The sequence below is a fragment of the Rhipicephalus microplus genome, chromosome 4 (assembly GCF_043290135.1).
Source record: "Rhipicephalus microplus isolate Deutch F79 chromosome 4, USDA_Rmic, whole genome shotgun sequence".
NCBI classification, from domain to species: Eukaryota; Metazoa; Arthropoda; class Arachnida; order Ixodida; family Ixodidae; genus Rhipicephalus; species Rhipicephalus microplus.
The window spans coordinates 87,893,497-87,919,107 of record NC_134703.1 but is presented as its reverse complement, the minus strand read 5'-3'; the positions used below and the strand labels follow the sequence as shown (position 1 = coordinate 87,919,107).

At 43.1% G+C, this 25,611-nt stretch overlaps 2 protein-coding genes across 2 annotated transcripts in view; one reads left to right on the top strand and one right to left on the bottom strand.

Annotated features, from left to right (window-relative positions):
• Positions 1-6,625, bottom strand: part of LOC119172190 (uncharacterized) — a 168,861-nt gene extending 162,236 nt beyond the window's left edge. The window contains exon 1 of the mRNA XM_037423217.2: positions 6,457-6,625. The gene's annotated coding sequence lies outside the window, so the exon portion shown is untranslated. The remainder of the gene's footprint in view (positions 1-6,456) is intronic.
• The window catches only part of LOC119172191 (beta-mannosidase), a 236,281-nt gene that overhangs the window by 89,399 nt on the left and 121,271 nt on the right, over positions 1-25,611 (top strand). The gene's annotated exons all lie outside the window — the stretch shown is intronic.

Sequence of the window (25,611 nt, the reverse complement as noted above, 5' to 3'; positions counted from 1 at the left end):
GTATTTCTTGCAGCGTTGCCGACCGCTCAACTGCAGTGCCTTGGCGCCTACTGGTGACGCAATATTGTCAGACGAAGTGTCTTTAGTATGCGGAAGATCTTGCACGACGCCATATCTAATGAAACAACTAATAACAATTAAAAAGTAGCTTTTACGTGTGGCATCTCACAACGCACGCCCTTCCACCCCTTCGGCCGCCTCTCCGAGGCATTTCCTTCTTCCATTTCTTTCTCGTCGCCTATAGCAAAGCGGTTATTGCTCTTATTCAGATGTGTAGCTCAGTCATACCGCATTAAACAAAATAATATGTGACTGTAAATATTTGTTCCTGTAATACGCATTTACAATATGTACTCTGGTTGAGAAGGCAGAGGCCGCACACTAGGCAGCTTCGGTATCTCATTTACTGGATAAGTAATGTGCCTTTTGTACTTGCTACGCGCTGATAGTGGTGCTTATTATTATGTCACATTATTTTCCCCTATTTATCCCAGTTTATAGTCTTCGCTAACACGGAGAGTCCATTTTACTTAATGATCACCCTACAGCAGTCAAACTCGACAAACACTTCCCAGTATCGACCATCCGTGAATGCGCTGTGAACGTTGTTTAGTGTCTACGTGCAACTTCACTTTTGTTCTTGTTCATTTCGTTAGTACTTTCTCACATCTTTCCTCCTCTCCAAGCGAGGGTAATCAACGAGGTTGAACCTGGTTAGCCTGTCTCCATTTCATTTGCCTTGCTATCTCGTCATATTTACCAAATAATATTCATATGGTATCTAACCCTTTGTACTATAATCACTTTAAACCAATCAGTGAATCAATAATTTTTGTTTCTCACTGAAAAAAAGATACCAGTGGTGAAACATGGTGTATGTACTATTGTTTGTCCCGGTGTTCTTATAAATAACGTTATTTCATACCGTGTAATAAAGCTGCACGCTTCTGCATGATTCACCCTCTGTAATGTTGCCTTTTCCCTTTATATATAAAAAGTCTGTTTGTCGTTCCTTTTCAGAAAATGTTTTCAACCTCGTTATTTGAACAATGATGTCCCAATGATTGCAGTTTTTGGACGCGAGTTCGTTCGTGGGATGTTGAACAAATAATTTTTCACCTTGTTCTCATCTCCGTTGAAACTTTCTAGTTTTTTTCAGAAACACACAAAGTACTGCAAAAACTTTTCTAATCTCTACTTCTTCTGTAACCAGCGCATTTTTTGCTGCGCAGCACTGTTACTTATTTCTACATCTAAAGCAAGAAAAACAAAACAAAAAAAACAAAACTAAGCTTAGGAAGTACGTACGTAGCTTGCTTATGTTATCGGTTACACGGAAACGAAAGCTTGTCGCCTCCAAATTCAGCGGATTCTATGAATCAGACCAGCCAGATTGCGTCAGCATGTTGCAGCGCGTTCTATTCAAAAAAAAAAAACAAAGAAAGCGATGAAGGAATCGAAATCTCTATTTGAACACTGTTTGAACAAACTCCGCGCTCTTTTGTTTTATGTTAACGATTAAAGTTGTCTGTAGCGTAGTTGTGTACACGTGTATCTTTCATGCACTCTGTCTCGGAGACATTGTAAACAAAAGTCTGATTGGCGCAGCGTTAAGCCTGTACAAACAAGAGTGCTTTTGCCTGCTTAAATCCTCTCGCATAAAACTTTTTTCTTGCCTTTTTTTTCAGAGTGAGTTACAGTTCTCGTTAAGTTCGCAGTCACTGCTAATCTTGTTTCGGTTATGAGAGCAATTGAACGGCACGTAGAACAATATACGGTGAACTTTCTCTTGACTACATTTGATTTAGTGCAGTTCATGAGTACGATTTGTCATTCGTGCGTTCCATATGAAAGCAGTTCCGAAAATAGGCGTAAACATGGCTAAGGGTGATTGAATATCACCGAGGTGCAATGGTGTACCGAAAGTTCTGGCATAGAAGAAGGTGCAACTAAATATGTATGGGCAATTATTGGATAAACAAAAGCGTGGGAAGCGGAGTGACTCGAGAAAGAATGTTCTGGAGAGGGGCACTTAATAAATGACGCATCGGCTAAAGCAACCTGGCTGTGGAAAGAAGTGCTCTTCAGCCCATAGTTAGCACGCATCTTGTTTTAGGCTACAGGTTATTTGTCAGAGACGCGAGCAGGAAAGACTCATGAACGCTAAACCTAGCTGAAGAACACATATATCTTGTTGCTTTCAAGGAAGAGATAGAAAACACGTGAGAGATAAAAGGCAAGTTTGGTTACCAGCCTAGAGTCGCCGGTTTGTCACCCTGCACTGGAGAAACAAACGAAGGTGTTGGAAAAATAATGCGCGAAAAAAAAAAAAGAGAGAGAGCGGACACTTGCCATGAAATATTCCGTCAGTCTAGTGCGGTATACGGCATCGCTATGAGACTACAGCCGCTAGTGTAAGTCTGTTGTTCTTAGAAATTTCAGCGTCCTTCGTTGTCTTCAGCTTCGACGGCTTATGAGGATGACATTCCAGGATTGTTGCTAGCAATGTCGTTTTGTGGTCAAAGCGAGCTAGAAGCGATCGCTAGTAATCGTCTCAGCGCAGCGTATATAAGCAAGGGCATAATAAAAGGAAGAAAACCAGCACTTAAGAGACGAGGACAAGAAAAAAGGACAGATGATGTACTACTACTACTACTACTACTACTACTACTACTACTACTACTAGTAGTAGTAGTAGTAGTAGTAGTAGTAGTAGTAGTAGTAGTAGTAGTAGTAGTAGTAGCAGTATACATATAGCATCTTCTGTCGTTATTTCTGGTTCTCGTCTCTTGAGGCTTGTTTTTCTTTCTTTCGTCATGCAGTACGAATACGTCCAACGGCGTTAACTTTTGAAACAAGGGCAGTCGCGAAAAAAAAAGTGCTGGAGAGTCTCCTCGGTACCACAGTCGTCACAGAAAAGCGTCGTGGGCATTTATATATGAACAGAAAATGACTACGGGAAAGCTGCTCTGTAGGGGATCAAAATTACACAGCAGGCGCTCTAGCGTGACCAAGAATCGCAACGGGAAAGTACGATCGCGTTTCATGACGTGTGCGCGGATGTTATGACGTGTGCTGACGTAGCTTCTTTACTTGTGACATCACTTCCTGCGTAACTTTCCCCGCGCTCGTCCAGATGAAGACAACAGAGAAAGCGCTATAAGCATGCGACAAGTATCTGCAACTCCGAACGTTCTAGACGGACTCGAGAAATTTTCCCGGCAGTCAATTCGTGAGACTATAAACTCTAGGAATGAGGTCATACGATCAATACTTGGAAAAGTTGTTGAGCTCTTTAGTATAACAAACTTACATCCTACTCTTTTATTTTTAAATATTTACTCACTTCGCCTGAGAGGCGTAGCCAAAAAAAATTCGTGGAAGGGAGGTGACTGAACCATATTTCATGTATGTTTGTGTGCGTGTTTGTATGTGTGCGTGTCTATATACGCATGCAAAACCAAAGAAACCAAAGTTTTCAGGGGGTGGAAGGGGAGTTGACCCCCCCTCCCTTTCTTGGCTACGCCTTTGTTTCGCTCTCCCTCTCCCATCACCTCCTCCACAGTCCTGCTCTCTGCAAACGACGAAAACTCGTCCAAACAGCCACCACTTACGCTGGAAGGTTCACGTATTTTCGCGCTCCCAAAAAACAATCTCTCCCACAGCGCAATAAGCTCGTGGCACCTTTCGTGCTTCGACTATTTTCAAAGCGAACGCTGAGCTCCCTCAGGTCGACGTTTTACGGGTTCGATCTTGCTTCGTTTTGCCGCCTTGTTAAACAAACTCGAAGGGAGTTTTTGTTCTTGTATTGGTCACGCTCTGAACTTTTTTTCTTTCTCTACTGGCTTCCTAGACAGGCTATCTAGCCCGCCTATTTGGATTTGGAAAAGCGTAAGTGTAAAAAAGATTTTTTTTTATTTGAATTGGAGCGTGCCGTGAAATTGTGCATTCTCGAACCTTCTTGAAATCTGCCGCTTACTACTATTTTTTTGTCTGTTGCGACAAACCGGGCATCAAATTTGCATAGATAGAGTTCCCCTCGTAGGCCCGGTTTGTGCTTTCCTCAAACAGGAACGCAACAGGAGAGATGCTTCGCTTTGTCTTTTTGTGATCAATAACCATCATCGCTTTGTTGCATTTTGTGTTTTTTTTTCTTTCGAGTTCCCTGCATCTTGCAAGTGCAGAGAGACAGCAGCTCCCCTCTGCCGCTATGGAAAATGTTCCTGTCCCACTAAGCCTTTACTCTCATGAATTCCTCAGCCTGTTGTAGTGTGCATATATTGAGAAGCGATTGCAGCTGGCGCGCCTTCCATGTGTTTGAGCGTTTAAATAGCTTGACGCAAGCATCCTATTACAAAATCCAGAACAAGCCTAAATTTTCGAACATTGGTAATTGGAATCACCGCGTTGTACTAAATGACGCAGTGTAACTTACACTCGGCATGAACAAGGGCGACAGCCTATAGGTAAAATTTTTGGACCATTACTTGAACATATGAGTTGGGTGTCATCCGAAATTTCTTTTATCAAGCTTCAGTGATTGTTATGTTCGATTGTGATTTGCGTGAATGCTGATTTGCTAATTAGAAACGATCTCTTGACATGACACTTGTGGCGTTGGTTGCTTTCTAGTGTTACCACGTGGTCGCTTATCGGTCTTTCAGTATTCAAGAATACGACGAGTTTTCAAAAAAATTTAAAAGCTATTCGCGTGTTTAGATGCATAAGCTTTTAGTGAGTGAATAAAGATATATTACTCATAAATGACACCGGTTCTTGCAGAAACACTTCGTTGGTGTAATCAAAATGGTACACAGTTAGAGCGAAGTATTTTTTTTTGTTTTCTTATTAAACTGACATTCTGTTATCACGACTATATTGAAGCGAATGGTGCGTACGTTTCATAAAATATTTTGGCTCGTGGAACAGGAGCTCTTTTGAGTTTTGTCATTGCTTAACGTTCGAGTGTGGCAACAATCCTCTTCGACCTGGTATTCTTGTATTAAATGCGTGTTTTGAACAGTATTGCTAGTATATCTCATACATTTTTGTGCATACAGAAAAACGAGCTTTGTCGTAATAAACATTATTGTTCACTTTTGAAGCGTGGCATGAAGACTGAATTGCATTATGTGATTGGCAATGGAAAAAAATGGCGTCTGAGAAAAACATGGAGCATGGAGTAAGCAAGAAGAAGAATAAAACAAAACAAAAAGCTCGAAGCGAAAAAGCGAATGAGAGGCAACTGGTAAAGTAGTGGTAGAGTAGAGAAAGCGCAGCATGGCCTGTTAACGCTCTCTGCCGCCATTATTTTTTATTTTATCTATGCTGTCCTGATCCTGACACAACCCCGGTGTCAGCCTGTCGGCAAAAAATAAACAAACAATAACTTTAGAAACCATCCAGAAATTTAAGCTTTACACCAGGTATAAAATTTGTGAAAGCAATTTTTTTTTCTGAAGCAGGCAATTAGAGCGTAACGCAGGGGCAGAAAAAAAAGTAGGTTCCGGACTTCCCGACTTGTTGCGCATTATTCTGCACTTAGTTCATAACGCCTCTAACCAGCCATGGAAGATGATTTGAAGCAGACCATATCCAACTGCAAGTGTCGCTAGGAATGACTGAAAATAACGTGTTGCAATATTAGTGCCGAATATTTCCTACGTGGCTGCCAGTACAATTGTTTACGTGACATGAATTGTTTACGTGACATCCTTACGTGACACTATTAACGCAGACGCAATGATAACTGCTTGCCGATAAATACTTCTCAATCAAGCAGAAAAATCACGCTCCGCGAGATTTGTCATTTACGATAAGCATCTGTGTCGGAAAGCGCAATTTATCAGTTCTCTTTTAGGAAGACCTTGTAGCAGTGGCAGAATGTACCAGTCAAATCAGAGGTGTTCTTTTAGAAAACAGAGGTGGCTGTGTTTACGAACGCTTAATGGAGTACAACCACGTGGTGAATAAATATTTGGCAACAAAAAACATAAAAATCAGTTTTTTTTTTCAGGCTATGAGGTGACACAGTTTCGCCATGCCGAAATGCAGCTGAAGATGACTGAGGCTAAGCGTTAAGCTAAGCTGCTTTTGCGCAATTTTCTCGCGCCATTTGAAAGTGCGAGTGTTGCGGTAGAAAAACGTGATAGCGCAAGCAATTTTTTTTTCATCACACCTAGGTAGTTAAGAGAGAGTGCGTGTCAGTGCGCTGACACGAAGCTGAAAGCGATGATAATTAACCAACGAAACTAAAAAAGAATGCCACTAATCAGTGCCGATGCTGACAACAAACCGGAGCGTTCGACGATGCGATGGCCGTTACACGTGCTAAAGAAAAGTGAAGTCAGCGACCGTCAGAAGATTGCCGCCAGTGGTTTGAAACTTGTGGAGAAGTTCTGCCCTTTTCTCTAACTCTCACACGCACACAGAGTTACTACAAACGCACACACTTACCGGTTCCGTGTAGAGCTCTACTGTTGCGCCGTGCGTTTGGGCCACTGGTGCGAACCGGGATCCTGCTGTACACGCGGCGCTGTGCCTCGTGCAGCCGTACACACACCACAGTCCTGAATGGCGTCAAACTTGGGGAGTTTCGGGACACCGACGGGTTCCTTTATCACTGGCGGCCCTGTCCCATTGGTCCACTTGGGCTTTTATCCCCCCACGCACTCCCCCTCTTGCCCCAACGTACGGGAGCCCCCCTTGGTGACGTCACGCATGACGTAGGCCGCCGCCGGCAGCGCCGCCTGCCCTCACGACCAATCGATTCCCAGCACGAGCGCGCTAACGCACGGTTCGAAACGGGCCCGGGCTCCGGTGCGCACCAATCCGGGGCCCGTGCGAAAGCGGCGACGGCGGCGGCTTCGATGGCGAGGAGCCCTTCTCCCCGGTGTCCTCTCCCACTTTCCCACTTTTAACATTTGTTCCCGTTACCTGTCCTTCCCCTCACCCGATGCTCCCTTCTCTCCTCTACATACCTTTTACCACCGCATTCTCTCATCCATGCGAACACGAAAGGAAAAAAGTGCCCCTCTTTTCCCCTCCCTTATTCGCTGGGATTTGTCGAGTTTCTCCTTTTGTACTTCGGCGGTGGCGCAAAAACTCTTGGCGACGTGAGGCAAGCATCTACGCTGTTGGTGGGACGTCGCAGTCAGGCTTGACTCGCGACAAGGATCTCGCAATTGAAGCAGCGACATGACAAAACGGAAGGCGCTCGTTTCCGGAGTTTGTTGCTGTCCCGCTTTCTAAAGAATGGCGGCCGGTGTAGGGCCGCAGCCGGCCGTAAGAGCGCAGTACCTTTTGTGCGCCCACGTCGCCGTAAAGAAACACCGGCTGTCGGTGGTTGCGTACGCGAGGGAAAAAAACGACCATCTTTAGTGCCACGCGTTTTGAAAAAGCCTGATGGTGTTATGCGCATCAAAAGTGCCACGGCAGTATATTATCGTAGTGACGGTGTCGAGAGCCTAGTTGGCCTATTTCAGCATGTATGATACCATTTCGACGACTGACAGACTGCTGCCTCGACAAGTGGCCAGATTTTCTTTGATATAGGTGTTGACCTGTTGATCTTTTGTGCGGCGAGTAGAATAAAACGAACTTGGTGTCGTCCGAACGCCGCTATCTTCGGTAAACGATGACGCAGGTGAACCAAAAAAACAGCTTGAGCTCCCCGCTACCGCGTAGTTTATACCTTTCGGTGTTTTTTCAATGGGACAAATGTTCTCTGAAATCGGCGAGGTATTATAAAAGTGCGTAGAAACCTTGTAGTATTCTCTATTTAAAAGGTGCTCTTCACAGAAGAATTTCTTCTACATGCTCTGACTTACTTAAAAATTGATTGATTGCTCCAGTGATTAACTAATTACTTTATAGATTGACTGTCAATACGACATCCCCACGAAGTAGAGATCTGCTGACTTTAGGACTATTTTCTGTATCTTTATAATCACCAATTGTAACTAGAATTTTAATGCACAATAATTATTGATTGATTGACTGATTGAAATGTCTTTAAGGTAAGTGTAGAGATACTGCGCTATTGCGTTGCACCTAATTGTTTGGCGTCTTTGTCGCCCGTCTTTACTTTTTGAATCCTTCGTTACCTAAATAAGTACGTAGGAAAGTGTTTTACCTTCAGCACAACAGAGGCACCACGAGAAAAAGTTGAACGTAGAAATTTCACCTGACATGCAGGCACTAAGTGGATTACAACATGTGCATGAATTTTATCTGCGCAGTAACCAATATTGAATGGCCTATGAGTGTTACACCAGAAGTAAAAGTACGTTAAAATAATGTTGGAGTTATTTAAAAGTAATGGTAAAAAAGAACACATTCTTGAAAACACAATCCTGTATACCAGTCTTTAAGTAAAGTTGGCTTTGCCACACGTTTAGTCTTAAGCAGGCAAAACTAACTCTCACAAGCTTACGCACTACATCAGACAAGCCTCTATATAAGTACTTTTTGAGAGCGTTTAAGGTGGAATGCTGTAGTAAAGGTCTTATCTGGACATAATCAAACCTTGGTAGTAGAAACTGGGAAAAGTATGTAGTACAAGTAACACTGTATCCCAACCAATCCGGTGAAACAATAAGGCTTTGCCACACTTGTTGACGTAAAGGCACAAAGCCAGCTTTACAAAACTGGAGAACATTGCACGACGGATAGATAAATCTGAAAGCTTGTCTCTATTACTCAATAAAGTTCTTCGTCTGTCAACAATAAAGTTATTTGTATGTTTGTCTGTCTGTCTCTATTACTCCTTTTATAACGGCTTGTCCACGACTTACGTTGTTCTTCGGTGAATAACTTTTTTATTTTCCTTTATCCACCCCTTTGATAATACTTTGGCCGGAGCGATTCACACGTTCATTCATTCATTCATTCATTCATTCATTCATTCATTCAGTATACACGGCGTGTCTCTGAATATTTCAGGCAAAAGAATAAACTATTCGCGTCGTTGTCTTATCAGAACAAAAACTTAGAGGATGCGTCAGCTCTGCCTTCAAGAGTATAACGGGATCCTGTAGTTAGCCTCTATGCGCATTTCTCAATTGCTAGCTTGCCCTCGGTTCTCGGCGCATTCCTCCACCATGCCGTAAGAAAACGAACGCCTGTCCCGTAACATTGACCACCTGAAACTATCTCAAAAGACCTCTTTCAAGTACAGTTGCTAAGTGCCCACTGCATCGTATTTTTTTTCCTTTTTGGAATCGACGAAGGGTCCACAATGCGTCCGTAAGGCAACACGTGAGCCTACGCAGCTGCTCATTTTGTTGATGCATTTGTAGGTGACGATGCTTAAACATGGGTGAATGCTTTGTAATAGGTGGGCCTTTAAAACACCTACTCGTTGCGCTATTCAAGTGTTCTGACAACTGGCGCGATACTGCGCTCTTGCCACGCGATTATTACATGTTTTTAGATGATTTCTCCGTCTACATGAATTGAATACAGATTTTCTTCCCAAGCAGTCTCACGCAACACAACGCTCTGTAGTAGAGCACCCGCTTGCTACGCCGACAGCTTGGGTTTAATTCTCGGTGGATCCGAAGATATTTATTGACTGTTTATTTTTTTATTTTTACATCTTAGTCAATTTTTTGGTTACGTACAAAGTGAAATTATTCGCTCACCGACAACGTGACCGACACTATAATTTCTGTTAAACGAGCTTTCTTACGCTCTCGAGTTAACTTGTAGCCGAATTGTGTGATAGTGCTGTATTGGGGTTGATCCACGGTGGAGGTAACATGGACTGTCGTAGAATCTTAATCAGGTCACGAAACGATTTCCAGGCCATAGAAAGGAAAATAGTAAAAAAAAGCTCTAACTTCCTGGCCGAAGCAAAAACTTCACTCGGGGTTGAATTTGGGGTGTAGTGAAACGCTGGGTTAATTTGAAACACTGTGAGAATTCATTTCGTAATACAAAACTACAATGCGTAGTTTAAGCCAATTTAAGCCATGACAGCGATTTTCACAGGCAGTGTGATAGAGACGCACCTGCTCAAGATACCGTAAAAAAACACTAATACGAAAAAAAATTAACCATATTCACGGAGTGAATGATGATGAGTGTGGCCAAGCGCTGGAGGGTTTCATCGCTAAACTGTAAACCATCCGCGAATATCGTCCACTACATCATCAAAGACGTAACTAAACACTGTGTTTATTTATACAAAAATATTATATGTAAGTGGTAACAGTGCATCACTTCCGTTCTCCCTTTATTATAACGGCTTTATGGTCGGTAAAGTGGAGGATCGCTGATGGGACGTAATGGGATGTTTTCAAGGACACAGTAGTGGGCAGTTTGCAAAGGTTGAACTATAGGTGGTCACGTACAAACTACGTATGGACGCAGTAGGCCAATCTATGGTTCTTCAACGCGCACCTGGATACAAGAACACGAACATCTTACATTTAATATTGACTACTTCTCAACAGTATTTGCTTCATGGTCGTTTAAGTGGTGGATCGGGGATGGGGCTTAGTGGGATGTTTGCAAGGACGATGTAATGGCCAGTCGGCAAAGGTGGAACTATAAGCGGTCACGTACGTACATACGAGAGATGTACAGACCCACGCCTTTAAGAACTTCGCCCCTAAAACGAGAGGAACTTCAATACAAGGACAAGGGAGAAAACAAAACCAGCTAATAATTATCTTTAGGGTAAATAGAAGTTTTCTTATAATTTTTTGTTACGTTATTTTCAAGATGACCTGAGACACCTACGCGGGAAAGGCGGTTTTTATTGCAATATAAAGTCTATGCAGAACGGGGCACAATGAAATGTCTTCTGGACGATTGTTACGTAAGTTAAGACTGATACAACACACTGAAGCCATGTTGCTTAAAACAATGAGTAGCTGGGCTAGTTAATTCATAATGTTAAATATTGGAAGCGCAAAATCGACGAGGACAGGAAGGAACGCAGATACACAAAACAGAGGCCAAGTTGACACTGAAGTCAACTGTGTACATCAATGACGTATTATTATTTGCGGTACATAAGGTGATTCCTTCTTCCTTCTGTCAGGCAAATCATTTTGTTTGCATTCGACGTCTTACCCTGTATATGATAAATTTTCATCCCACCACTTGGGCCCAGTTCTTCTTGAGTGCCCGGGTCCTTTTTACACGCTGCCTTGGGCCGCCGTCTCCTATATATCAAAAAATGAAAGTGGTCACTTTTCTTAGTCACGGTGGCTGGGTGCGACAGCTTTAAGTCCATGACAAAGTTATTAAATGAGAAGCGTTTCTTAGTGAACTTCGGCGACTTTGAGCGTTTCTACTTATCCATCTATCTAGTCACCTATGACTTTTAGCTCTCCTGGCCGTTCGGATAATGGTAACGATACCAAACTGTGTATGATATAACATGAGTGTATGACGAACAGAACTGACTAGTCATAACGTGGGAATTATGGCATGTATGTCATAAATGTCATAACTAACATTTCTTAGTCTTGCTGCTTTTGCGGTGGTTTTGTTTATTTTGCGAAACTAGTATGATATGAAAATCATGACATGCATGTCATGTAAGTTATGATTCATGACTACACGCCACGCTCATGGTGCGCTCGCGGTCATTCTGGTAGCTTCACGTATACCAAATTTGGTATTACGGCACGTGAATGCACGACGAAGGCATATGACTGGTGCAAATCATGATAGTCATTTGATGCATGTCATGTTAGAACATGACTACATGCTCATAATGCGCTCACAACCGTTTCGCTAGCTTCACATATACCAAATTTGGTACTACGTGACGCGAATGGACGATGAAGGTAAATGACACATCCAAACATTATAATCAAGACAAGGAAGTCATGCATGGCATAATTTACGTCCAGCTCGTAACGTTGTACTGATTTTCAAGTGACCTATAAACCTTCCTCATTCGTGCTTCGCATATCATCGATTCCCACTGTAGTGGGATCTCCCAATTTTTTTGGCTTCCATTGACGGTAACATATAGACACCGAACGTTGCATTGTGTTTGTTATTGTTTAGATAAGAACAATCAAGATGGCCCGCCATTGTTGTCAGGTTCTTCGAAGCCGAAGGAACACTGTAAAGCCATAACAAAGAATTCTCGCAGGCGCAACAAGCTCGCCGTTTGAGAACCAGCTGCGCGTCTGAGAAAAAAACAAACAAACAAGCAATGCCTCGTGATCGAGCACAGTTCAAAATCTTCCACCACCGTGGTCATATGTATTGCGTGCACTCATGATGATCATCATCATTATAATCATCATCAGCCTGACTACGCCCACTGCAGGACAAAGGCCTCTCCCTTGTTCCGCCAGTCCACTCGGTCCTGCGCTTACTGCGGCCACTTTACACCCGAAAACTTCCTAATCTCATCTGCCCACGTAACTTTTTGTCCCCCTTCATCTGCTTGCCTTCTCATGAAATTCAGTCAGTTACCCTTATTGACCAGCGACTATCCTGCCTACGCTCTACGTGCCCGGCCCATGTCCACTTTTTTTAGATGCGAAGCAGCTCTTTGACTAGACATTGTAACGCTGTCCCTCCACGCGTCTGAACGAACGCGCTACAACGCGCTCCCCTCGCCGGATGAGCTGGAGCGGTGCCGAGTAGGTGACGCCGCAGCTGCGCGTGGACGTCACGCTCCCCTCGCACTGTGCGCTGACATCACTCTCTCCCTCGCCTGCCCCGCAATCGCCGCAGGGCCCGTAGCCGCCACCTGGTTCGTTCTCCCGCAACACCTGCCGCTACGACCGCTCCCTACACCACGGACTCTTCGGTTCACTCGGAAACTACCCACCATGACAAGGAGAACGTGCACCGATCTGGTCTTTGCCAACTTCGACGTCGAATATATCCAGGAACCTCTCAGCATGTGCTTCACTGCTCATAACGTCGTGGTAGTTAAAGCGAAACGCGCGCTAGCTCTGGTTCAATGCCATGCTCACTCTCAAGAAATACCAAGGCCTACGCCAGCCATCGTTTCAAAAGAATCTTCCAGAGCTCACCACGGCACTCGTGTTAACGCCATTGAACTCTTGACGCCAACCGTGCGCAACGCTGCTGCATCGCATCCCATCAGGGTTCGCTTTGGGAAGGTGATGCGAATTTCTTGATTTCAACTGAACATACACTGAACATAAATTCTTTTTAGTGGATTTGCATAAACTCTGGGGCGCAGGGGTAAATTGATGATAACGCAAAACTTCGCTGTTTAGTGAAAACAGTGATTGGATGAAGAATTGATCAATGAGCCCAATAACAAGCATCAAGTATATGGCGGTCACATTTTCGATAACGGCGAAAATGCACGAGGACCGTGTACTTAGGTTTAGTTGCATGTTAAAGAACTCCAAGTGGTCGAAATTTTCTCCACTATGGCATCTCTCATTATCATGTGGTAGATTCAGGACGTTATTGCTCATCCATCAATCTGATTAACATGTCTCATAACCGATACGTACATGTACACACTTGATTTCTCGTAAACTTATTCGAACGACGATATTTTCTTATGGTTTACTTAGCTGGTTAGCTAGTTCGTTAGGCAGTCGGTTAAATAGCGTACAAGAAAACAAGTGCTGCTAGGAGGAAAAGTTTGGTCTATAAATGCTTATGAATAAATCACCAAATTGTTAACACTTCATTTTTTCAGTCTACGTGTTGTGTTTGACAGGGATGGCCGGGAAACCTGCCAGGACGTTGCTTAAATGTCGCTTCGCGATCACTCCATGCAAACTTAGCGTTGCTTCTGTCAAGTTTACTTGTCACAAAAAGTCGCATAAAAAAACTACGCATCTCCACGAATGGACAAGAGCCTCAAATACCAGAATGCAAGAAATGCGCCTACAATAAGCAATGAATACCACCAAGAGACACTTGAAAAAAAAATGTGGCCTCCGATGTGCTCCCGAGAAATCGGAACACCTCCTTCTGAAGTGCAGAACGAGAGGGCGACCAGCCACCTGCATTGAACCTTATTTCAGCGTCACTCTCAGCGGAAAGCCTATCAAGAAAGTCGAAGCATTAACTGTACCTGGGCTCGACATCCTAAAGATGGCTCAGGGCACCCGCACTCCTTCGACTACAGCGCACGCTATCTCAGCTAACGCAGTCGATTTTGAACCTTTTATTTTGTTCTCCTATGTACTTCGACTGCACTGTGCTTCACCCCAGCGCTGTCCCATATAATTTCAATTCAGTGACACATTTTGGCACAAAAGCGCCCACGACAAAGCCAGGTCTTTTGGTCCATAATGTCTGCGTTGAAGTCGCTGACTTGTATGAGGAGTTTGTATATGTAGGTGTTTTATATTGTTCTGTCACAAATACAACTGATCTTAGTCTATGGATGAATGTTCCCTTTGTATTCCAACGTTTGTTTCGACTATACCGTACTTTAGCTGAGCGTTGCCCTATATAATGAAGTATAATGTAGCGGTGACCACGGATACCAGACAAGCCTTGCTCTTAAGATGCTTCGCCCGCCCCCTTCAAAAAAGAAAAAAAGAAATGTGCACAGTTGTACTCAAATTGAAAGCTGTAGGAAGTGCAGAGCAGTGATTCGCCTCTCCATAAGGCGACTTTCACCTTCACAGGCAGCCAACGACGGGCGTTCCAAACGTTCAGCCTGCTTGGCGTTTATCACGAAAATGAAAACATTCATTTGTGGTGCAGCGGCACCGTCTCCTTCTTACCCGCTCATCTCTAGTCCTCACCGTCACTTCCCTGTTCCCTCACGTTACTGCACTATACTTGGCATCTCTATACTCCTCTCTTCTCCTCATGTCCGACCTCTCTCTTCTCAGCCTCTTGCTTTATTGTACAATACATAGATGTGTTATGCTCTATTCATCCCCCTTTCCCTCCTCATCCTCATATCTGTCCTCAACATCAATTTCATTTTCCAAGCCCCTTTATATGCTATAGTGTGCACGGTTATAATATACGTGACCCTTCCTTTTCTCGTTTCCTTCCCCTTCAACCCCACATCTCTTCTCACACTCAATTTCCTCTCCCAATTTTTGCTATCCTGCACCCTACACTTCTAGGCTATGATCTACCCTCCCCCTAATTTTTTGCTTTCTTTTTATTCTTACATAAATCCTCCTCACCAACTATTCCTTTTCTCACCTTCTTGCCATATCATATAATGCAATGGTGTGTGAAACAAGGTGTCGCGTGTGTGTAGCCGTACATGGCTATGCTATGCTTTACCCTGTCCTTTTCTCTTTTCTTTCTTCCTCGACCTCACTTTCTCGCGCCCCAACTTTACCATACTACACATGGATTTGCTATGAATGATTTCGCTTGCGTGACGCCATGCATGGCTATTGTATGTCTTGCTCTCATCCTCTCATCCTCTCTCCTCTCCATCACATCTCTTTCCCCTAACCTTAGCTTCCCATTCCCAACTGATCGTTGTAGATAGGTATGCTATACATGATTTCGCATACGTGACGCCAAACACTGACACGAGATGGCTGCATATTATGAAAGCCTGCTTTCTTCTTTTTCCTCCTCCCTTTCTACACAATCTCCTACACACCCTCACATAACTCTTCTTCACCCTCACTTGCCTTTCGTCTTCCCTTGCTATGTGCATGTCTATGCTATACCTCCTTTTTCCTGTGTGAAGCCAAGCTACTTGAGAACAACTGCGTACAATGATAGCACATGACAGCGTATATTCTGACCGGGCCCAGAAGTACTCCGCCCTTAATACGTTTGTTAGCTCTATTTTTGATTAGGTAATATCATCGATGACTTTGTGGGCGATGTAAATCTGTTCTGTTCGATATGTTCTGCTGTTGATAGCTTGAGGTCCAATTACCTAAATAAGTTCTGCAGCAAAAAAAGTAATAATTATGAATAGTACCCAAAACGCACATTCAGCACAAAAAAAGTTGTACACTGATACCTGTTCAAATACCATGTCAATGTAGAGTTTATTTGCAGCAATTCACACTCATAAAATCTGTGTTATGCGAATGTTTTCGAACGAACCACATGGGACTGATTTGTGCACACATAAGGAATAACGAACAACGTGATAGTGGTAATAGAAAAGGTTAGGTGACTGCAGCTTATAAGAAATCACCCATAGTTGCACATAGTCAATAATCGCATTATAGGAGCTGTTATCTTTCGTTTCTTATCCAGTTGTTTCGTAAGTTCATTACCGGTGTCTTTTATTGCGGTAGCAGTTATATGGACACTCTCAGCTGGACAATGCTGCCGGCGTCAGCGTCACTGCCATTCACCGTATATATATATATATATATATATATATATATATATATATATATATATATATATATATATATATATATATATATATAATATATATAATATATATAATATAGTTCAGTAGATCCTCCGTGAGCGGTCACAACGTGGTTTATTTCGACGTTTCGGCCTGGAGTCTGGCCTTCATCAGGATATATATATATATATATATATATATATATATATATATATATATATATATGAAAACGCATGAAAGAAAAAAATGGCAGCCTATCCACGGAGTTAATGATGGAGAATGGGGCGAAGAATTCGTCCGTCCATTCGTTCTTGCTTCCGTCTGTCCATGCGTTCGTCAATGTGACCGTCCATGCGTCCATCAGCCCGTCCGTGCGTGCGTTTGTTCGTGCGTCCGTCCCTGCGTTTGTCCATGCAGCCGCCCCTGCGTCCGTTCATGCGTCCATCCATGCATCCGTCTATGTGTCCGTTCGTCCATCTATTCAACACTCCAAGTACCACCATCTCACATATTTTCGTCATATATTCCCCATATAGGAGCACCGCCATCCAGCGAACATTCCAAGGACTAAACGAGTGTGGCACACGCACACTTTCTTACGGTTTGCGCTTCGGGTCCACTTCCCACCTTTAAACACCTCGAGTTCATGGTATATACTAGTTCACTGTATTCATCGCACTGCGGCCGAACGCTCGCTAAACCTTTCGAAAACCAAGGAGGTTACGCCCAGCGAGTATGACGTAGCAAACTTTTTCAGTCAGATAGTGCTCAATGTACATGCCAATGGCTGCTAATGGGAAATGAGAGGTGGAGAATTCGGCTTTTACTTTCTTACGGCTTGCGCTTCGTATCTACTTCCCATTTTTAACCACCTCGAGTTCATTCATGGTATATACAAGTTAATTGTATTCATGGCACTGCGGCTCAACGCTCGCTAAACCTTTCTAAAGCTAAGGAGGTTACACCCAGCGAGTATAACGTAGCAACCCTTTCTTGTCAGATAGTGCTAAATGTACATGCCAATGGCTGCTAATGGCGATCGCAGCCTGCGCGTTAACTAAAAGCCGAATGCTCCTGTCTCCCATTCCCCATTAGCAGCCATTGACATGTACATTGAGCACTATTTTTTATTGTTCAACAACGCACAGAAGAAGTCTCTCACCGGCACCACCTTGGACGTCAAAATGTTATACTTGTTACATACTACGGGAAACGAACGGGTGCGCTATAAGGAGCTTCGCCCCTAAAAAAGTAATCCAGAAAAAGACTACTGCGCGCGGAATCGAACGCCCAACCTATTAATTTTGAGTGCGAAGCGTTATCCACAGAGCCCCGAAAAAGCGTCTCCTTCAACGTTCAAACGGCAAGCTATTAATATCTATCGCTTACCACTGGTGATGAACATCTCGGAGGAACTATCGTGTTTTCAGCATTACCTGGGAGATGGCGCAATGAGCGTATGTCGCCAAATCGTCACAGCGCGGTGGCGCGCACTTTCATCTCCCACGCGTACTTTGTCCCGCGAAGAGGGGATGCTCACGCGTGCGCTTGCTTATCTCGCGGTGGGGACAATCATACGCCTTAGGCTTTCACCGGAACGATTCTGTTGTAGTTACCGGGTGCACAAAGGTCGCTGTGCTTGTAGCACAGCCTTCATTTCTGAAAAGAGCGCTTTTCTCAGACACAGCCAAATAACAACTGAGACGCTTATTTGCGTTCATCTGTAGTTGTGAGTGCATTTCGTGTGCCATTGTGCGTGACAAACGTGGGGCACGCTTTCATCTGCTTGCCATTCTTCGCGTGACCTTCGAATTTGTCGCTATCCGGTTGAATGTTTCACCTTTGCGGCAAAGCTGTGACTTTTTATTTAAATCTAAGCAACTAGAACTATGACCACAAGGCTGTGTAGTAGTCAGTCATAGGATTCTTTAGGCTGTGTGAAAAGCAAGATTGCTTTGTATGGCATTTTCAATAGAGAAACATCATTTCTTTAACACTTTCTTTTTAATAACTACAATAAATATACCATACCAACTGAGATAATTAAGAAAATAATGTAAAAATTTACCAATGAAGCCGATAAAAAAGCATGGCTGGACATCCTAAACTACCATGGTTACATTTATTTTTTTCTTAATATTGTCGTCGCCAAAAGGTAATGATAACCTAATAATTTATTTTTATCTACGGCTTGCGGGAAGTACGGCAGTATCATAAATTCTGGGAAGCTCCGAAAATCGCCAAACTCGGAAAGTATACAAATATGTTGGCTGTATTGCAGCGAACCTTCGCGAGGCTATGTCCATTCCCATTTGTTGAACTAGAAAGCTATGAGGGGAAAACACTTTCCAATTTTCGAGCCCCAGTGAAAGTAAAAGATTCAGAACATCGCCAAGTTAACTTCGTGACGCTGCTTGCACCATATATATGGTTAGCGGAAAGAGCCCAGATTTACTTATTTTTATTAGGTGAACTTTTTTGTGTATGGTTCGAGACAAAAACTAAAAAAAGCACGAACACAACACACACTCAGGGGGGAAATATAGAGAAGAAATAACTAGATTACTCGCCTATCACCCAGGATTACTAAAGTCAATGACTAAACCTAATAAGAAACGTATAAGCGAGAGTTTCGCGGATACTCCCATAATTTCATTCGGAGAACCCTGATTCGATGGCATGCTTAAAGTTTAACAATCATCAGGCTCACAATAAAGACGGCATCGCATTAAGTGCATGAACAACTCAGTGTTATTTAGGCGATGTGAAATGACAGAGAAAATGAGTAATGATAATTCACCAAACTATAGTTTCCTGCGTTAACTTCTGACGTGTGCTGGCTCTTCTACTGGCTGTGGCGCTATAGGACAACGCACATAGATGACACTTAACTGCATCTGGAAATCATCAGAGGCGGAGCTTTCGAACTAATTTTCTGCATGCTTTGATTCACGTGTTTTCGGGGTTATAATTGCATTGTGTTTTATTGAGGATAACGTAGATGCTAGGTTATTCGAGTTTATCATTGCATGGAAACGTAGGTTTAGGTATGAACTGCGTATTTGCAAAGAAATATCAGCGTAGCTTGCGTTTAAAATGCAGCTACCATTTTCTTTCCAAATGGCGGCACTTTGTGTATGCAACAGCAGTAAATTGTTTAGCTGTATTATTGTATAGAAATAAGCTTTAATTACTTGTATCTTGATTTAATAAAAAGAGGACGATTAGAGGCAAAATAATGATTATTCATCACATATATTTCCAGTGGTGGCGGATGCTAGCAATAATTTCATACTAACCGGTAAAGTTATGAAATAATTGAACAGTGATGTCGAATTTGGTCATTGCTTGGGAGTGCCGCCAAGGCTTGCATGTGATGTATCTGTTTTATAAAGTAAGAGCCTCCTTAAAGACATGTTGCTCAGTTGACGCAGAAGTTGCCGCTCTATCAAGAAGAAACAGAAGGGAGTTTTCTGCAGCGTGCACAAAATCTCTGTACGACCATCGACGTTGAGTTGAGTTAGCATAGTAATACAAGACATATATTGGGAATCTCCACAGAGGGCCTTGCCAGGTCTCACATTGTTTGTTAATGTCTCACAATCTCGCTAGGTGTCGCCAGAATTTTGAGATCGACGTACAATAGAACACTCAAATAGATGTTTTAAGTGGCGTACTGGGCGAGCTGGTATACAGATTCATGGCTTAACCTGAACTGTGGAAAACAGGACACGACACCTGCTTCTTGTCTTCTCTGTGTCTTGTTTACATACATACATACATACATACATACATACATACATACATACATACATACATACATACATACATACATACATACATACATACATACATACATGCATACATACATGCATACATGCATACATACATACATACATACATACATACATACATACATACATACACACACACATACACATACATACATACATGCATACATACATACATACATACATACATACATACATACATGCATGCATACGTACGTACGTACGTACGTACGTACATACATACATACATACATACATACATACATACATACATACATACATACATACATACATACATACATACATACATACATACATACATACATACATACATACATACATACATACATACATACATACATACATACATACATACATACATACATACATACATAACGGCGTGCCTCGGTGTGTAGTTTGACGATGCATTGGCATTTGACGGTGAAATGCCCACGCGATTTCCAAGACGTATGTGGCACGTATAAGGATTAAAATCTCTAACCTTGTAGACAAGCCAGATAAGTTTTGCTCACCTGAGGTTGCGATTGCGATTTCTCCTACAGCATTCTTAACACGCTTCGGGGAGACTGATCTGCCTGTCGAGGGCTATCGCTGAGAGTGAAAGTGATTGCAACGTATTGCCCAGACTAAACAGAGTGCCAACACGGCCAACTGCCAAAGCCATCCGCCTCATTCTTTGAAAAACACAAATGGCCACTCTGAGACACCACCGCGAGGAGCGTGCTTTAAGGCCTTTAAAAGTGCCCGTAAGGGAAATACTGACTTCTCAGGGTCGCGATCAAATAGAGAGCGTGTTTTGTGCTTGGCCTCTTACTTTATTTCGTGTTTTCTGATATATCTCGATCAACACACTCTGCAGTTGGTGACATCAAAGGTGTCCTTGTTATTTTATACTTGTGCACTTGACTTCATAAGAAGTTTTTTTTCATTATTTTGTTGGCGTATTGTTTTCTTCGTTTGTTATACATTCTTTATACATACCCATATTTCTACATTTTGCAATACAACATGAACCTATGCAGCCAAGGGGGGAGGGGGGTGACAGTACTACGAGGCATGTCACTTATACTCATTCATGCTATGCCGATTCTCGAAACTCCTGCTCACAAAAACCATATACAAGCGTATTGTCAGAAATGAACAACGTTAACACGCGTATGATAGCATGGTATAAAAGTAAAATACCGCCCCGCCGTAGTGGTCTAGAGGCTAAGGTACTCGGCTGCTGACCCGGAGGTCGCGGGGTCGAATCCCAGCCACGGCGACTCCATTTACGATGGAGGCGGAAATGTTGCAGTCCCGTGTGCTCAGATTTGGGTGCACGTTAAAGAACCCCAGGTGGTCGAAAGTTCCGGAGCCCTCCACTATACGGCGTCTCTCATACCCATATGGTGGTTTCGGGACGTTAAACCCCACATATCAATCAATAAATCAATCAGTCAATCAATCAATCAATCAATCAAAAAGTACAATATCAACCAGGTGTCACAGTATACGAATTGTGTAACCAGGCGTCACAGAATACAAATTGCGTATAACGAGTTGGTCGTCGAGCGCTTCTAACTCATTACAGAATGCTCAGCCATAATTCTTCGTCTTCATCAGCCACTGAACCAATTATTAGAGTAGTGGATACCTTGCAAGCGTTCTTCTATTAGTAGCGCTCAGAGAGCTCACAACGGGTTTTTGAAAGGTGCAATTCCAGCTTTCGCTGTCGCTGTGCTGCACTTTCAGCGCAGGCCTGGCGCTTTTCTGCATCTTTCTCGATTTTCAACTCACAACCAACGACGCGCATATCAACACCAGAATTTTTTCGAAACAAGCACTTTAACGCTATGGCGTCAATACTCTGTTCGTCTATTACGCTGTGCTCGCGGTTGCTGCTATATCATTCTTTTTTATCTCTAAAAGGAATGAGCGTGTAAGTGTAAGTAGCGCGCGCTTAAAAAAACAATAGAGCACCTGGAATTCATGAATGTTTGAAGGTATTCATGTACAAACAGAAAGAAAATAAAAAGGTCATTATTGTGACTGTTCTAACATGTTAGTACTAAATGATAAACTAAACAAGCGTGAGAAGAGAGAGAGAGAGAAAGGTTAGTTGAAAGGCAGGGAGGTTAACCAGAAGAAAATTTCCGGTTTGCCACCTTCTGCTGGAGAAGGGGTGAGGGGTTAAATGGTAAAGATGCTCAAAAAAGAGAGAAATTGATTATGACCGAGAAGAGGCTTGACATATACAGTGTGAGTGGATCAAAGATGCTGTTTAAAAACTTCATAGCATGGGCGGGTGTCGTAAGAACGTACAGCCAATTTCACAAAATAAAAAAATACCTCTGTATAATTGTGACTGCTGGCTTTACTTTTCGAGCATGCGTCAGACTGTCACAGGGTCAAATGGCTAGTCACTGAGCAGACTTTTGCGTTTCCGTGATTTAGCCTGAGATGTACACACAACAATCTCAACTGAAATCGGGACATCCGAGCCACGCTGCACGCGAAAAAGCGCCCCACAAGTGTTGTTTAAAAGAGGCTTGGCATCAGAATTTTTTTTAGCTGCACTCGCAGAACTGATGGCTGTAAAAAAAATGTGAAGGACAAGAAAAGCGCTACTTACTATACTGGAAGCATTACCTAAGTATGAACGTCTCTGAAATTGCTGAAATGCACCGGAATGCCTGGAGCTCGTTCACTGAAGACGAGTGCTATTTAAAGGACATTGGTTCAAGATAATGGCTTCACAACACCCAGATGTTGCAGTGGAGCTTTGTGGTAGACAGCCAGATTTTACTACAAACTCGAGGACGCAAAGTGCAAAGAAATGGAAACACCACATCAGCGCCGATTGACAAGCTAAAATCACGACTGACGAACTAAACGGGCGTAAACTGACGTGACAACGTTCCGACGTTCTCAACCCATTCAGTAGGCCAGAGTTCAGTTTCTCGCCCATTGTGGCTCATTTTTATTGCACGTTGCACTTTACAAAAATAAACCATCATTGTGAGTGAGTAGTTTGCGTCTTCATTTCTTTTTACTTTGATCTTCACATTGTTATGGACCATCGTTCCGTAATGGACGCACACACGAACGAACGCGCGTGTGCCAGGCCCATAGCTAAGATGTTCTTTTTTCCTTTTTGCGGAGGGTAGGGGGAGGGGGGGCACGAGTAAGTGGAGAGAACTTACTGAGGGCCTTGACTAGTATACAAAAGCAGCCATTTTTATTACTTATTAGCGGTAAAACGCCACTTTCTATCAAAATTTTGAAAGGCCAGAGCGCTCCTCCCACACCACTGCTACGGGACTTGCGCGTGGTCACGCACAAGCAATATTTCGTTATTCTTCATTTTAAAATAAGGGGCAACCTGTTTGATGTCGAACAACAAATTACGTTCCCGCCTTGCACGCATCAATCTCATTACAATACGCCTATTGCCGTGGGAACCAGCAATAAACACCTCCAAGCTCCACCAGCCGTGGCCAAGTGGTAAGATAACTTACTAAGCCATGTCATCCATGGCTGACGCAGAGAAGCGAGCTTGCCAACCGTGGAAAGAACACGCTTTCTATCCACGTGCTGTGTTCACGCGTCGCTTGCTCAGCGTTGCAAAAGACAACAATGTTGTGACGTTGGCTTCGCTTACTTGTTGCGCCAAACCAATGGTTGTTTCCTTGAAAGCGTCGTGTGAACGGTGCGATGCTTGTTCATTCGTCTGAATGCGTTCTTTGACATGCTTGTGGATCATACTTGTAGTTTTGAGTCTTTGAAATTGCAGTGCTTGCCAGAGGACGCCATTTAGTTATCTTAAGAAAGATTTTAGCTAGAATAGTTGCAATGCAGCTCTACAGTACAACACAAAAGAAGCAAATTCGAGTATAATATACTTGGCTGCGCATCGAAAGATGCTATCAACGCATAGAACGGCTGTATAGTACACAAAAATATTTTGATTGGTTAAGGCTCTTTTTATTGAAATGCCGTTTGGTTGAGTGATGCCACAACCAAGGCTGAGATATCAGTCGAAAATCAGGCGGCTACAATTGAGTAGACTCGCAATATCAAGAAAAAAAAAGACATTTTTGAGTCATAAGATGGCACAGAATAAAAATCTGGACATTTAGAGTCAAAGTTTACCCATTACAAGCAGTTTCACGGTGACCACATTTTCGATGGCACCGAAAGCTCTTGTGGTCCCTGCACTTAGATTTAAGAAACACCAGCTAGTCAAAATTTCCCGACTTCTCCACTATATGGCGTTCTGCATAGTCATACCATGACTGACTTGAGACGTTAAGTCACAACAGTTATTGCGAATTTCAAGCATTTAACGAGTAATACTCGCAAGGCCAACACTCGTTGGAGAACGCAGGAACTTAGGAGGGCAGATTATATTAAGAATTTCGTGGGGGCGACGTGGGCACAGAAGCTAAGATTGGGTTGTCTAGTGAAACGTTGGGGAGGCCTTGACCTTGCAGTTAACGTAGTCAGAATAATGATGATGATTAATATAAAGATAATGATGATGATGACTTTTGTTCCTACGACAGGAGAGGGGAAGATAAATGTTTAACAAACAATCACCTTAGCCTGAAGTGAACGACAGCACGCACGACAATTAGGACGACGAGTCCACCTCAGTGGATCAGTGGTTATGGTGCTCAGCTGCTGAACCAAAGGTCGTGGGTTTGATCCCCGCTGTGGTGAAATGTTTAGGCGCGTGGATGGTGCGATATCAGTGCACGTCAAAGAACAGTCGACATTTCCGGAGCCCTCCACTATACGGCGTCCCTCACAATCATATCAAGGTTTTTGGGATGGTAAACCCCTCACATTCTTATTGCAACAAGAACGAAGAGGGGACAACAACATGACCACTGACACAGGATCAGCACTGACTGAGCTTTTTCTTTATCGCACCAAGGCACTGCACAGAAACAGGAACAGCATGTTCCACATGCGCGAAACGACACAATCAGACTTAAACAAAAATGATGAAGCAGCTTTCATCGCGTTTAAAACCTCTCTAGACGCGGGCTTGAAAGGCGCTTTCTAGCTACGTAATTTCTGTTTCGTTTCGAAACACGGAAGCCATGCATGCTGACACATGTACAAGCTTTTTATGAACAACGGTCCCTTCCTCTATACACCTACTGTCTTTGTTGACAAATGTCTAACCGAAACCCTGCATATATATACGTGCAAGTCTGGTGAGCACCCAGAGGCTGCACATTGAGCTAAGTTGTTCCCCTACTTCTGGCGAAGATATTTCGCGTGTTTGTTGTGGTGTCTCTCTGGGAATCAACTGGTCTGGGTCTGGCCAATGTTCGTTTTTCTGTGAGATATGGAAACCTCGTACATGACAGCCGCCATGCACTCCAGAAATTGATTTGTGTGTTTTTTTTTGTTGTTGCACCTGGCTATATTGGGTCCTTCCCTATTCATGAGCCTGCCGATTCGGCCAAACATATTAGGAATCGACAACTAGGCAGAAACTCCTTCGTGACGCCAACTATGCAAAACGAAATG